At 36.7% G+C, this 11,479-nt stretch overlaps 1 pseudogene; it reads left to right on the top strand.

The window, feature by feature from the left end:
- The first annotated feature begins 3,337 nt into the window (after positions 1-3,337).
- Positions 3,338-11,479, top strand: part of LOC113329378 — a 49,722-nt pseudogene continuing 41,580 nt past the window's right edge.

Raw genomic sequence — 11,479 nt, forward strand, 5'->3', positions numbered from 1 at the left:
GGCCCATATTGAAGGTTAGACATCCCATATTCGGAAGTTTTGGTAACTAATTTAACGTCCGATTATTTCAAAGACAAAATTTGAAAATTATAAGTTTTTCCAAATTCTGATTTTTGGGCCATCGTACATTCGGAACTTTACAAAAACATTATCCTCCGAATATTACAAGTTCAAAAAAAATTGTTTCCTGGAACCAAACAACACCATAATCGGAAAGAAAGTTGACTCATAAAATAACCGAATATTACAATCGGTAGGTTGTTTAACAAAATAATCTACCGATTTCGTATAACCGGCTAGTTTTTATATTAATAATACTCCGATTACGTCCATTACATAAAGTTCAAACGGCTTTAACCTTACAATTTCGTCAAAAGCACATAAATCCATACTCCCAATTGACCATAAAAGTATTAAAACAGATCATAACTTCCAGTGACCATAGAAATTGTCCCTCTTGATTTTGTAGCATCCTTCATGTTCAAATCGTTTCCCGTAGAGGTCCACATACCGGCGATCCGCAATATTTCTCTGAAATTACGAATGAGTAACAAGTTAGTACTAACTTTTGTTAATGTGAATTGGAGTTACAGAGATACTTACTCGTTTTTCATACGTCCACCAAGGAAAAGCGTTCCTAACAAACCGTTCCTCATCTTCAAGTTTGTCAATCTCCTTATCTAGCGCATTCTTTCTCATCTTAATGTCATTGGATGATCTTCGAATTCGATTACCATCTAAGGCCTCAAATACCATTAAGATACGGTTCCATATCTGCTCTTCGGATTCCGATTTGTGGAGCTTGTGAACACGATCATGAGTAGTTACCACAACCCACGTTCTATAAATAGCACAATCTTCTTCTTCGGCAAAAGAAATATCCATGTTTTTTGTTATGAAAATTAAAACTGAAGAGAGGAAAGAGTTTGGTGCAATTGGGGTGATAGATATGAGTTTCTTTATATAGGTTTAGGGTCCAACGGCTCTTTTTGTTTTTCCCAAAAACTCCAACGGCTAATTTGACGAAAGTTGAATGTGGAGAAACCAATAATCGGTAGGTATTGGATTTAGCATATCTACCGATTATGGTAGCTTTCAAAATTTGAATTTGCGGCAACTTATAATCGGTAGGTTTTGTAATATATTTAACTCCCGATTAACGCTGAATCCAAAACACGAACCAAGAAATACTGCACCTCGTATAATCGGACGTCTGGCAAATATTTTGGCCTCCGATTGCATTCGGAGGGTAACGATGTTATCATATCCTCCGAATATATAAGGGTAATTTCGCCATTACGAATTACGTGAGATAAGGGCTGGCTACATTTTCCCTTTGGGTGACCTTTTTTGTTTTATTGTTGGCCCCTAAATCCTTTTGAGTGGCCCCTAAAAACGCGAGGTTATTCAAACGGCTTTTCAACTATATAAATTTTATAAGTGGGAATGTTACAATCATCTTAATTTCTCATGGATCCTTCGCATCCATTATGTATATACCCTTACAAAAGAGATTAGGCCCTTGATTCTCAAGGTACTCATTACCATGATTTCTAGTATATGTCTCCGTAAGATATTGCTGGTTGTGGTGTCGTGATGTATAGCGCACATCCTCGACGAGATACTGCTAGTCAATGTGTTATCTTGTGTCACAATTTGAAATTAATGAAATAAATTAAATTTTATTTGGATTCATGCATAATAACACTCCCCATTCGACGTTGTCTCCAAAAATATGTTTGTTGTTAACGACAAAGATTGTTTTGTTCCAAAATGAACTGCGTTTACAAGTTTGTAATCGATACATGTACCGTCATTTTTGTTCTATGAAATTAATAACAACACCTACATGTCCATGTTAAGCTCGGAGACATTGATTCTCAACCATAGTACCAAGGTTTACAAAGAGAGCACGAATTAGAACGTAAGAGTGTAAACCATATCGTAGGGTATAATTGGGATGTAGGATAAAAAAGGTCAAACAAGTATTTATGATGAGCGAAATTTTGCTATTCGCTCTAAATTACAGGCGAGGATTGGAAAATCTCTTTTGGAAAGTGAGGAGGGTAACCTCGCTCTTTTTCTTAAAACGAGAATTGTCACCTCGCTTTTCGCTTTTTCCTGGCGAGGATTGAATCCTCGCCTATTTTGAAATCCCCAAATACATTACTTGCTTTCGAGCAGACATAAAGGAGATTTAAAGTTTAAAGAGTTTACACCACGGTTTTATATCACTATCATTACCTACAATCTCTCCACAAGACTCAGCCTAAACATTTGTTAGTCTTCTTCTCTCTTTGTAGATCCAGATTTACTTTTAGAGATGAAAATCATCAATTAAACAAAACCCTTGATTTCTTCGTGTCTTCTAGTTATGATTATGTGAATATTGATTAGAAGAAAATGATCGATTTTTGTTGTTGTTGGACGATCTAGTTTTATGATTTTCGATCCTTTTGGTTTCTGCCATGTGAACTGAATTCCATTAGTTTTGTTATGAATCAAAAAAAATTCTTTTTTTATTATTTACTGAACTTTTTCTAACAAGCCAAACACACCTCTTTTTACTCCAGGTAGTTAAAATGCACGACTTCCTACTATTGGTAGCTGCTATTACCTTGATTTGCAAAACTTTGTATGCCAAATGGACCCTTAGTTTAGTGCAAAGACTTCTATATAACACAAAAGGTTATTATCCAAAAGATTGGATATTTCATTGTAATTCAAGAACAGAATCACGCTCTGTAGGATTTGAACCTACGACATCAGGTTTTGGAGACCCACGTTCTACCGAACTGGACTAAGAGCTAGTTGCAAGTCTAAGGAATTGGGAGGTTTGGGTTTCAAGAATATGAAGTTATTCAACAGTTCCATGATAACTAAAATAGTTTGGAGATTTGAAAAAGACAAGGACTCCCCCTGGTTTCAATTTATGGATGCTAAGTATCGAATGAGTAGAAATATTCTAAATATGGACATTAATTCAAAAGATGGAGACTCTTGGATTTGAAAGGGCATTCTAGAAGGCATTAACCAGCAATATAGTTCTTGGAGAATTGGCAATGGAAAAAAGATTAGAATATGGGAGGACATCTGGATACCAATCATTTGTTCTCTTATTGCTAAACTTGCTACCCGCCCTGAAGAACTCAATTTGGTTGAACACCTCCTCTTACCAACTGGTGGCTGGAATACTAATCTTATTACCACATGGTTCACTACTGACATAGCTGATTCAATTCACAATATAGTCACTCACACTGGTGAAGAAGACACAGTTGTGTGGAATCTAACTAATACTGGGAAATTCACAGTAAAATCTCTATACAAAGCCAAAATGGATCATCTTTACAGAATTGATATTCAAACTAGCAATTTGAAAATTCTCTGGAAAATGGACATAGCTCCAGTTATCCAAATTTTTCTTTGGAAACGTGTTCATGGGATCCTACCTACAAATGCTAAAACGGCAAGCATTCTGCACTATATTGATCCCATATGCAAACTGTGCAACTGGGGACCAGAAACTATGACACATATGTTTCTATACTTCCCTGCTGCTACTGATGTGTGGCAAATGATTCTTGGCACTAGCCATGGAAAGTTTGATTGCAATACAAACTTCATGGATTGGTTAAATACTTGGTTCATTTCTGAAACAACTAGTAAGAGCAGCAGAATTTATGCTACTGCATGTTGGTTCATTTGGAAGGCTAGATGTGATTATATTTTGAGGCGCATCAAACCTGATGCTAGAAATACTACTATCAACATCCATCAGCACGTATGTCAACACAACAGAGTGCACCACCTGACAAACCATATTCTCAGTCAGACTTACCATTCTCACAATACTAACAATACTATATCTGAAGATGCCAACTACTCCCTTGATATTGATCAAAAGGGAGATTACCAATATAAATACAAATTTGTACTTTACAAGATCCTGAAACTTTATATTACTTCACAACACTTACTGCTAAAAATTTTGTAGGAAACATTATTGGAACTAGATGATATCCATGACACAATGGCGAATGGGGGCAACCGGAGGAGCGGATCTAGCATTCGAATGGGCCAAAAAAATACAGCATACCAATGTACAAATTCACGCTGAATCGAGAGAAATTCTAGACCGTTTCAAGAAGCTCTATCATGATGTTGTTCAAGGAAGATATCAATTAAGTTACTATGTATGAAGATCTTATTAATCAAACAAATACTGAAATTGCTATCCAAAATCAGCTAATTACTTTTGTTTTAGGTGGCCTTACCTCTATCCACAGGCTACATAACTTAAAACTCTGTATGCATTGTAAGAACTTGATACTCAGGCGTGGTGGTACCACTCTGACCACCAGCTCTCTCCTATGTACTCCTCTTATGCTTTCTGCCTAAGTTTTTCTATTAAAAAAAATAGTCTTCGTCTAGACGCTGGAGTATGATAAACCAGCGTTTCCATCTTCTGCTTCTTCTTGTTCCTAATCATCTCAAAACATCTCAGCCTCCTCCTCTCCCTGTTCGTCATCTCCTACTTCACCCATTCTTCCTTTGTTCGTCTTCACACTTTTCCAGCAACAATAACTCTTCAACTCACCCATCATCTGCTGCTGCTTCTCATTTTCTAAAACCCTATTCTTCTTCTTCTATCAGACCATCTCTCCATCCTAACTTGTCTCACTATCCAACTCGTACAGATTTCCAATTCCAAGAAAAACATGAAAATAATGATGAAGATGATGATATATACAAAAAACCCAGTGATAAAAATACACATTTGTTCATCAAAATTCTTAAGCAGACCAATTCTGATGAACAAAAAGCTATGGATTTTCTTTACAAACCCACTGAAACTTTGATTTGTTCCGTCATTTGGGAGTTGAGAAATGAATGGGAATTAGGTTTTTTGGCTTTCAATTGGGGACATAAAGTGGGTTGTTTTGGTAACAGCACTAAAGCTTGGATCTTGATGATATGGGTATTGGGTAAGCAGAGACAATTTGGTGTAGCCTGGAGTCTAATTCGTAAAATGGTTCCATCTTCATCATTAGATTCTCGAAAGGCTTTGCTTATTATGATCCAAAGGTAAAGTCTATATTCTCAGTATTTTTATATGAATTTCAAATATATAGTGAATATGTACCTCAAGGCTTTGCTTGTTCTAGTTAGTGTGTTCATTGGTTCCATTTCATTATTATCATGTTTTATTCATACAAAATGAGGTTTCTAATCACTGGGTGGGGTATTAGCTATGCAGCTGCAGGTAAACCTAATAAAGCCATTCAAACATTCCAAGGTATGGAGAAATTCAGAGACACTGCTGACTCCAAGGCATTTCACACTTACTATGTGCACTGTGTACGTACGGAGACGTCGAATTGGCTGAAGAGTTCATGCTCACAAACAAGAAACTTTTCCCCTTGGAGGTTGAAAGTTTCAACATTATTCTCAATGGTTGGTCTAACATCTCTCCTGATGAAGTTGAAGTCAAAAGAGTATGAAGAGAAATGTCTAACTACTGTATCACGCCGAATGCAGTTTCATACACCCACATGATTTCATGCTTCTCGAAAGTTGGCAACTTATTTGACTCGCTGAGACTCTACGATCAAATGAAGAAAGCGGAGGTGGTTCCCAGGTATTAGCGTCTACAATTCACTCATATATGTACTAACTCGAGAAAACTGCTTAAAGGATGCCCTCAAGCTCTTAGAAAAAATCAAAGAGGTGGGGCTTAAAGCAGATTCCGGTACCTACAACTCCATCATAATTCCTCTTTGTGAAGCAAAGAAATCGGATGAAGCACGTATTGTATGTTGGAGAAAATGAGTTTTAATTAAAAAGATTTTATGGTCTTGGTATGGTTTGATCTAATGACCTAAGGGTCTAAGGATACTCACTCATTTTTGGGTGAATGAAGTGGAACCTTTAGTCCCACATTGTAAAACGTGGGTGGAGCGGGTGGGCAAAAATACATATTTTGACCCATGCGATATACGCGTATACCATGCACCAAGTCCCTTTCCTATTCGGATTTACTTTTTGGAGAATTTTTTCTTTAGGAATTTAATTCCAAAATTATTTTTTAAGAGTTTTATTTGTGGGAAATTCCTTTTACGAGTTTTACTTGTTTTTGAAGAAAACAAAAAAACCTAACTTGATTTGCAAGTATCTCATCCTATAAATATAACTCGAAATTCTGTTTTTAAAAAACACACAAGCAGCGACTATCTCTAGGTCTACTTTTCTTCTTCTTCTTATATTTTGTGCGGCGTTTTGCTTCCATCCATGTTGCTGAGTTCAAGAGTGGGTAACTTGCGTTGTGCTAACTCAAGTTATATCGGGCAGTCTTATCCTGGACACATCTTCGCACGTTGGGGTTTAGCATTACTTCAGAGTATACCCGCGAACTAATGTGTTAAGGACAGCTTGTTGAACCTGTGATTCTGCCCTCATCAATTTGTTCGTGGTAGAGTTGTTTGATACTGTTCTTTATATTATTGTTTGATACATCTGACGTTTCTTCAATTGTTGCAAGATTCCAACAATCTTAACACATTATTATTCCTTGTAACAATGGGAAAGAACGATGTTGAAAGACCACAGAAGTTTAACGGAAAGGATTTCAAGAGATGGCAATCCAAGATGCTATTTTATCTAAGCCATAATGAACTGGATTATGTACTTGTTCCACATGCTGAATTGATGAATGCTGAAGGTTTAACTGAGGAGGCGATCGAGTATAACAAGAGGTGTAATTTTCTGGCGAAAAATCATATCATGAATGGTTTGGAAGATGCGATGTATGATTTTTACAATGCTAAAGAAAATTTCAGTGCTTATGATTTGTGGACTGCGTTAGAAGCAAAGTATCAAGCGGAGACTGCAGGGAGCAAGAAATTTCTGGTGGCGAAGTTTATGGACTTCAAGATGACGAATGATAAACCTGTTGTTGATCAATTAGTGAAATGGATTCCATTCGAGAAAACGGTACTTTTGAACTTGTAGATTTACCTCCAGGGTCTAAGGCCATAGGTTGTAAATGGATTTTCAAGAGAAAACGTAATATAAATGGAAATATTGAAAAATACAAGGCTAGGTTGGTAGCGAAAGGCTATAAACAGATAGAAGGTATAGACTTCTTTGATACATATTCACCAGTAAGTATAATTATCTCCATTAGGATGTTAATTGCTATAGCTTCTGTCCATAACCTACAGATACATCAAATGGATGTAAAGACAGCGTTTTTGAATGGTGAATTAGATGAAGAAATTTATATGGAACAACCCGAAGGATTTGTAGTTAAAGGTTGTGAGAAGAAGGTTTGTAAACTGAAGAAATCTTTGTATGGATTGAAACAAGCACCTAAACAGTGGCATGAGAAATTTGATCATGTGATGATTTCTAGTGGTTTTAGAATTAATGAATCTGATAAGTGTGTTTATACTAAACTTGTCAAGGATGCCTGTGTGATTGTATGCTTGTATGTTGATGATATGCTTATACTAGGTACAAACATGGATGTTATTAATACCACTAAGAAAATGTTGAATGAGAACTTTGACATGAAAGACTTAGGCCCCGCTGATGTCATATTAGGGATGAAGATTAGAAAAACTTCTAATGGCTATAGTCTGAGTCAGTCTCATTATGTTGAATCCATACTTAAGAAATATAATCAGTTTGACTGTAAACCTGTTTGCACTCCATATGATTCTTCTTGCAAACTCATGAAGAATAAGGGTGTAGGTGTTAACCAACTTGAATACTCAAGATTCATAGGAAGTCTGATGTATTTGATGAATTGTACGAGACCATACATTGCTTATGCTGTGAGTAGGTTAAGCAGGTATACTTGTAATCCAGGGCAGAAACATTGGGATGCACTTAATAGAGTGCTAAAGTACTTGAAGTACACAATGACCTTTTGTTTGAATTACGAAGGGTATCCGGCCGTCCTTGAGGGATTTTGCGATGCGAACTGGATAGCAGACTCAGAGGAGTCTAAGTCTACGAGTGGATATGTATTCACTCTAGCAGGTGCGTCTGTATCTTGGAAGAGTTCCAAACAGACATGTATAGCTCGCTCAACTATGGAGTCGGAGTTTATTGCGTTAGATAAAGCAGGAGAGGAGGCCGAATGGCTAAGAAACTTTTTAGAAGATATTCCTCTCTGGCATAGGCCTGTGCCAGCTATATCTATACATTGTGACAGCAAATCTGCAATAGGTAGAGCTAAAAATAGCTTCTACAATGGAAAATCTATACATATGCGTAGAAGACATGATTCTTTGAAATTACTAATCTCAACAGGCGTTATTTCCATAGATTGGACAAGGTCCAAGGAGAATATCGCGGACCCTTTGACGAAAGGCTTGTCCAAGGAGATAGTTAGTAAAGCATCGAAGGGGATGGGGCTTAGGCTCAAATAATTAAACTTGCCATGAAGGATACTCAACCTTGCTGACTGGAGATTCCAAGATCAAGGTTTCGAATGAGACAACTAATTTGTGGTAGTTAAAGGTAAACACTATCAGATAATTTTATTATCTGTCCCTTCCCTATGGTGTTGATGTGATAGTGTGACTGCATGTGGAGGATGACTTTTAATTAAGTCTTAATGAGTTCTATAGTTTCAATTTAAGATTGAAGTGGGGTGTAGCAGTAAGCACTCTTAATGGAACTCACCTATCTGAATGAGGAAGTGGGTCGCTTCCTATGAGAATGGAGCCAATTCTTTAGAGCATTCTGAGAAACAGGATATGTCCAGGGCCAAAATGGACAAAACGGCACGAACTTAGCAACACTTGGAGGATATCATGCGTGGATATTATTTGAACTACACCAAACGCTAGCAGTTCAAGACATCGCGTTCACTGTTTAGCTAGTAGTTCCGGTAACTTCTCACTAAGCAAGGTTCAAGACCTCATGGACACCTTTGCCTAAATGGTATTTTCCTTACTCTGATTTTTTCGTTTTCCGATATTTCATTCATGTGGGGGATTGTTGGAGAAAATGAGTTTTAATTAAAAAGATTTTATGGTCTTGGTATGGTTTGATCTAATGACCTAAGGGTCTAAGGATACTCACTCATTTTTGGGTGAATGAAGTGGAACCTTTAGTCCCACATTGTGGAAAACTAAAGAGGAGCTCCACTATATAATCATACACTTATGTATGAATTGTAAAACGTGGGTGGAGCGGGTGTGCAAAAATACATATTTTGACCCATGCGATATACGCGTATACCATGCACCAAGTCCCTTTCCTATTCGGATTTACTTTTTGGAGAATTTTTTCTTTAGGAATTTAATTCCAAAATTATTTTTTAAGAGTTTTATTTGTGGGAAATTCCTTTTACGAGTTTTACTTGTTTTTGAAGAAAACAAAAAAAAACCTAACTTGATTTGCAAGTATCTCATCCTATAAATATGACTCGAAATTCTGTTTTTAAAAAACACACAAGCAGCGACTATCTCTAGGTCTACTTTTCTTCTTCTTCTTATATTTTGTGCGGCGTTTTGCTTCCATCCCTGTTGCTGAGTTCAAGAGTGGGTAACTTGCGTTGTGCTAACTCAAGTTATATCGGGCAGTCTTATCCTGGACACATCTTCGCACGTTGGGTTTTAGCATTACTTCAGAGTATACCCGCGAACTAATGTGTTAAGGACAGCTTGTTGAACCTGTGATTCTGCCCTCATCAATTTGTTCGTGGTAGAGTTGTACTTGTTTTGACCCATGCGATATACGCGTATACCATGCACCAAGTCCCTTTCCTATTCGGATTTACTTTTTGGAGAATTTTTTCTTTAGGAATTTAATTCCAAAATTATTTTTTAAGAGTTTTATTTGTGGGAAATTCCTTTTACGAGTTTTACTTGTTTTTGAAGAAAACAAAAAAAAACCTAACTTGATTTGCAAGTATCTCATCCTATAAATATGACTCGAAATTCTGTTTTTAAAAAACACACAAGCAGCGACTATCTCTAGGTCTACTTTTCTTCTTCTTCTTATATTTTGTGCGGCGTTTTGCTTCCATCCCTGTTGCTGAGTTCAAGAGTGGGTAACTTGCGTTATGCTAACTCAAGTTATATCGGGCAGTCTTATCCTGGACACATCTTCACACGTTGGGGTTTAGCATTACTTCAGAGTATACCCGCGAACTAATGTGTTAAGGACAGCTTGTTGAACCTGTGATTCTGCCCTCATCAATTTGTTCGTGGTAGAGTTGTACTTGTTTTGACCCATGCGATATACGCGTATACCATGCACCAAGTCCCTTTCCTATTCGGATTTACTTTTTGGAGAATTTTTTCTTTAGGAATTTAATTCCAAAATTATTTTTTAAGAGTTTTATTTGTGGGAAATTCCTTTTACGAGTTTTACTTGTTTTTGAAGAAAATAAAAAAAAACCTAACTTGATTTGCAAGTATCTCATCCTATAAATATGACTCGAAATTCTGTTTTTAAAAAACACACAAGCAGCGACTATCTCTAGGTCTACTTTTCTTCTTCTTCTTATATTTTGTGCGTCGTTTTGCTTCCATCCCTGTTGCTGAGTTCAAGAGTGGGTAACTTGCGTTGTGCTAACTCAAGTTATACGCGTATACCATGCATATTTTGACCCATGCGATATACGCGTATACCATGCACCAAGTCCCTTTCCTATTCGGATTTACTTTTTGGAGAATTTTTTCTTTAGGAATTTAATTCCAAAATTATTTTTTAAGAGTTTTATTTGTGGGAAATTCCTTTTACGAGTTTTACTTGTTTTTGAAGAAAACAAAAAAACCTAACTTGATTTGCAAGTATCTCATCCTATAAATATGACTCGAAATTCTGTTTTTAAAAAACACACAAGCAGCGACTATCTCTAGGTCTACTTTTCTTCTTCTTCTTATATTTTGTGCGGCGTTTTGCTTCCATCCCTGTTGCTGAGTTCAAGAGTGGGTAACTTGCGTTGTGCTAACTCAAGTTATATCGGGCAGTCTTATCCTGGACACATCTTCGCACGTTGGGGTTTAGCATTACTTCAGAGTATACCCGCGAACTAATGTGTTAAGGACAGCTTGTTGAACCTGTGATTCTGCCCTCATCAATTTGTTCGTGGTAGAGTTGTTTGATACTGTTCTTTATATTATTGTTTGATACATCTGACGTTTCTTCAATTGTTGCAAGATTCCAACAATCTTAACACATTAATATTCCTTGTAACAATGGGAAAGAACGATGTTGAAAGACCACAGAAGTTTAACGGAAAGGATTTCAAGAGATGGCAATCCAAGATGTTATTTTATCTAAGCCATCATGAACTGGATTATGTACTTGTTCCACATGCTGAATTGATGAATGCTGAAGGTTTAACTGAGGAGGCGATCGAGTATAACAAGAGGTGTAATTTTCTGGCGAAAAATCATATCATGAATGGTTTGGAAGATGCGATGTATGATTTTTACAATGCTAAAGAAAATTT

The sequence above is a fragment of the Papaver somniferum genome, unplaced genomic scaffold, assembly GCF_003573695.1.
Source record: "Papaver somniferum cultivar HN1 unplaced genomic scaffold, ASM357369v1 unplaced-scaffold_116, whole genome shotgun sequence".
NCBI classification, from domain to species: domain Eukaryota; kingdom Viridiplantae; phylum Streptophyta; class Magnoliopsida; order Ranunculales; family Papaveraceae; genus Papaver; species Papaver somniferum.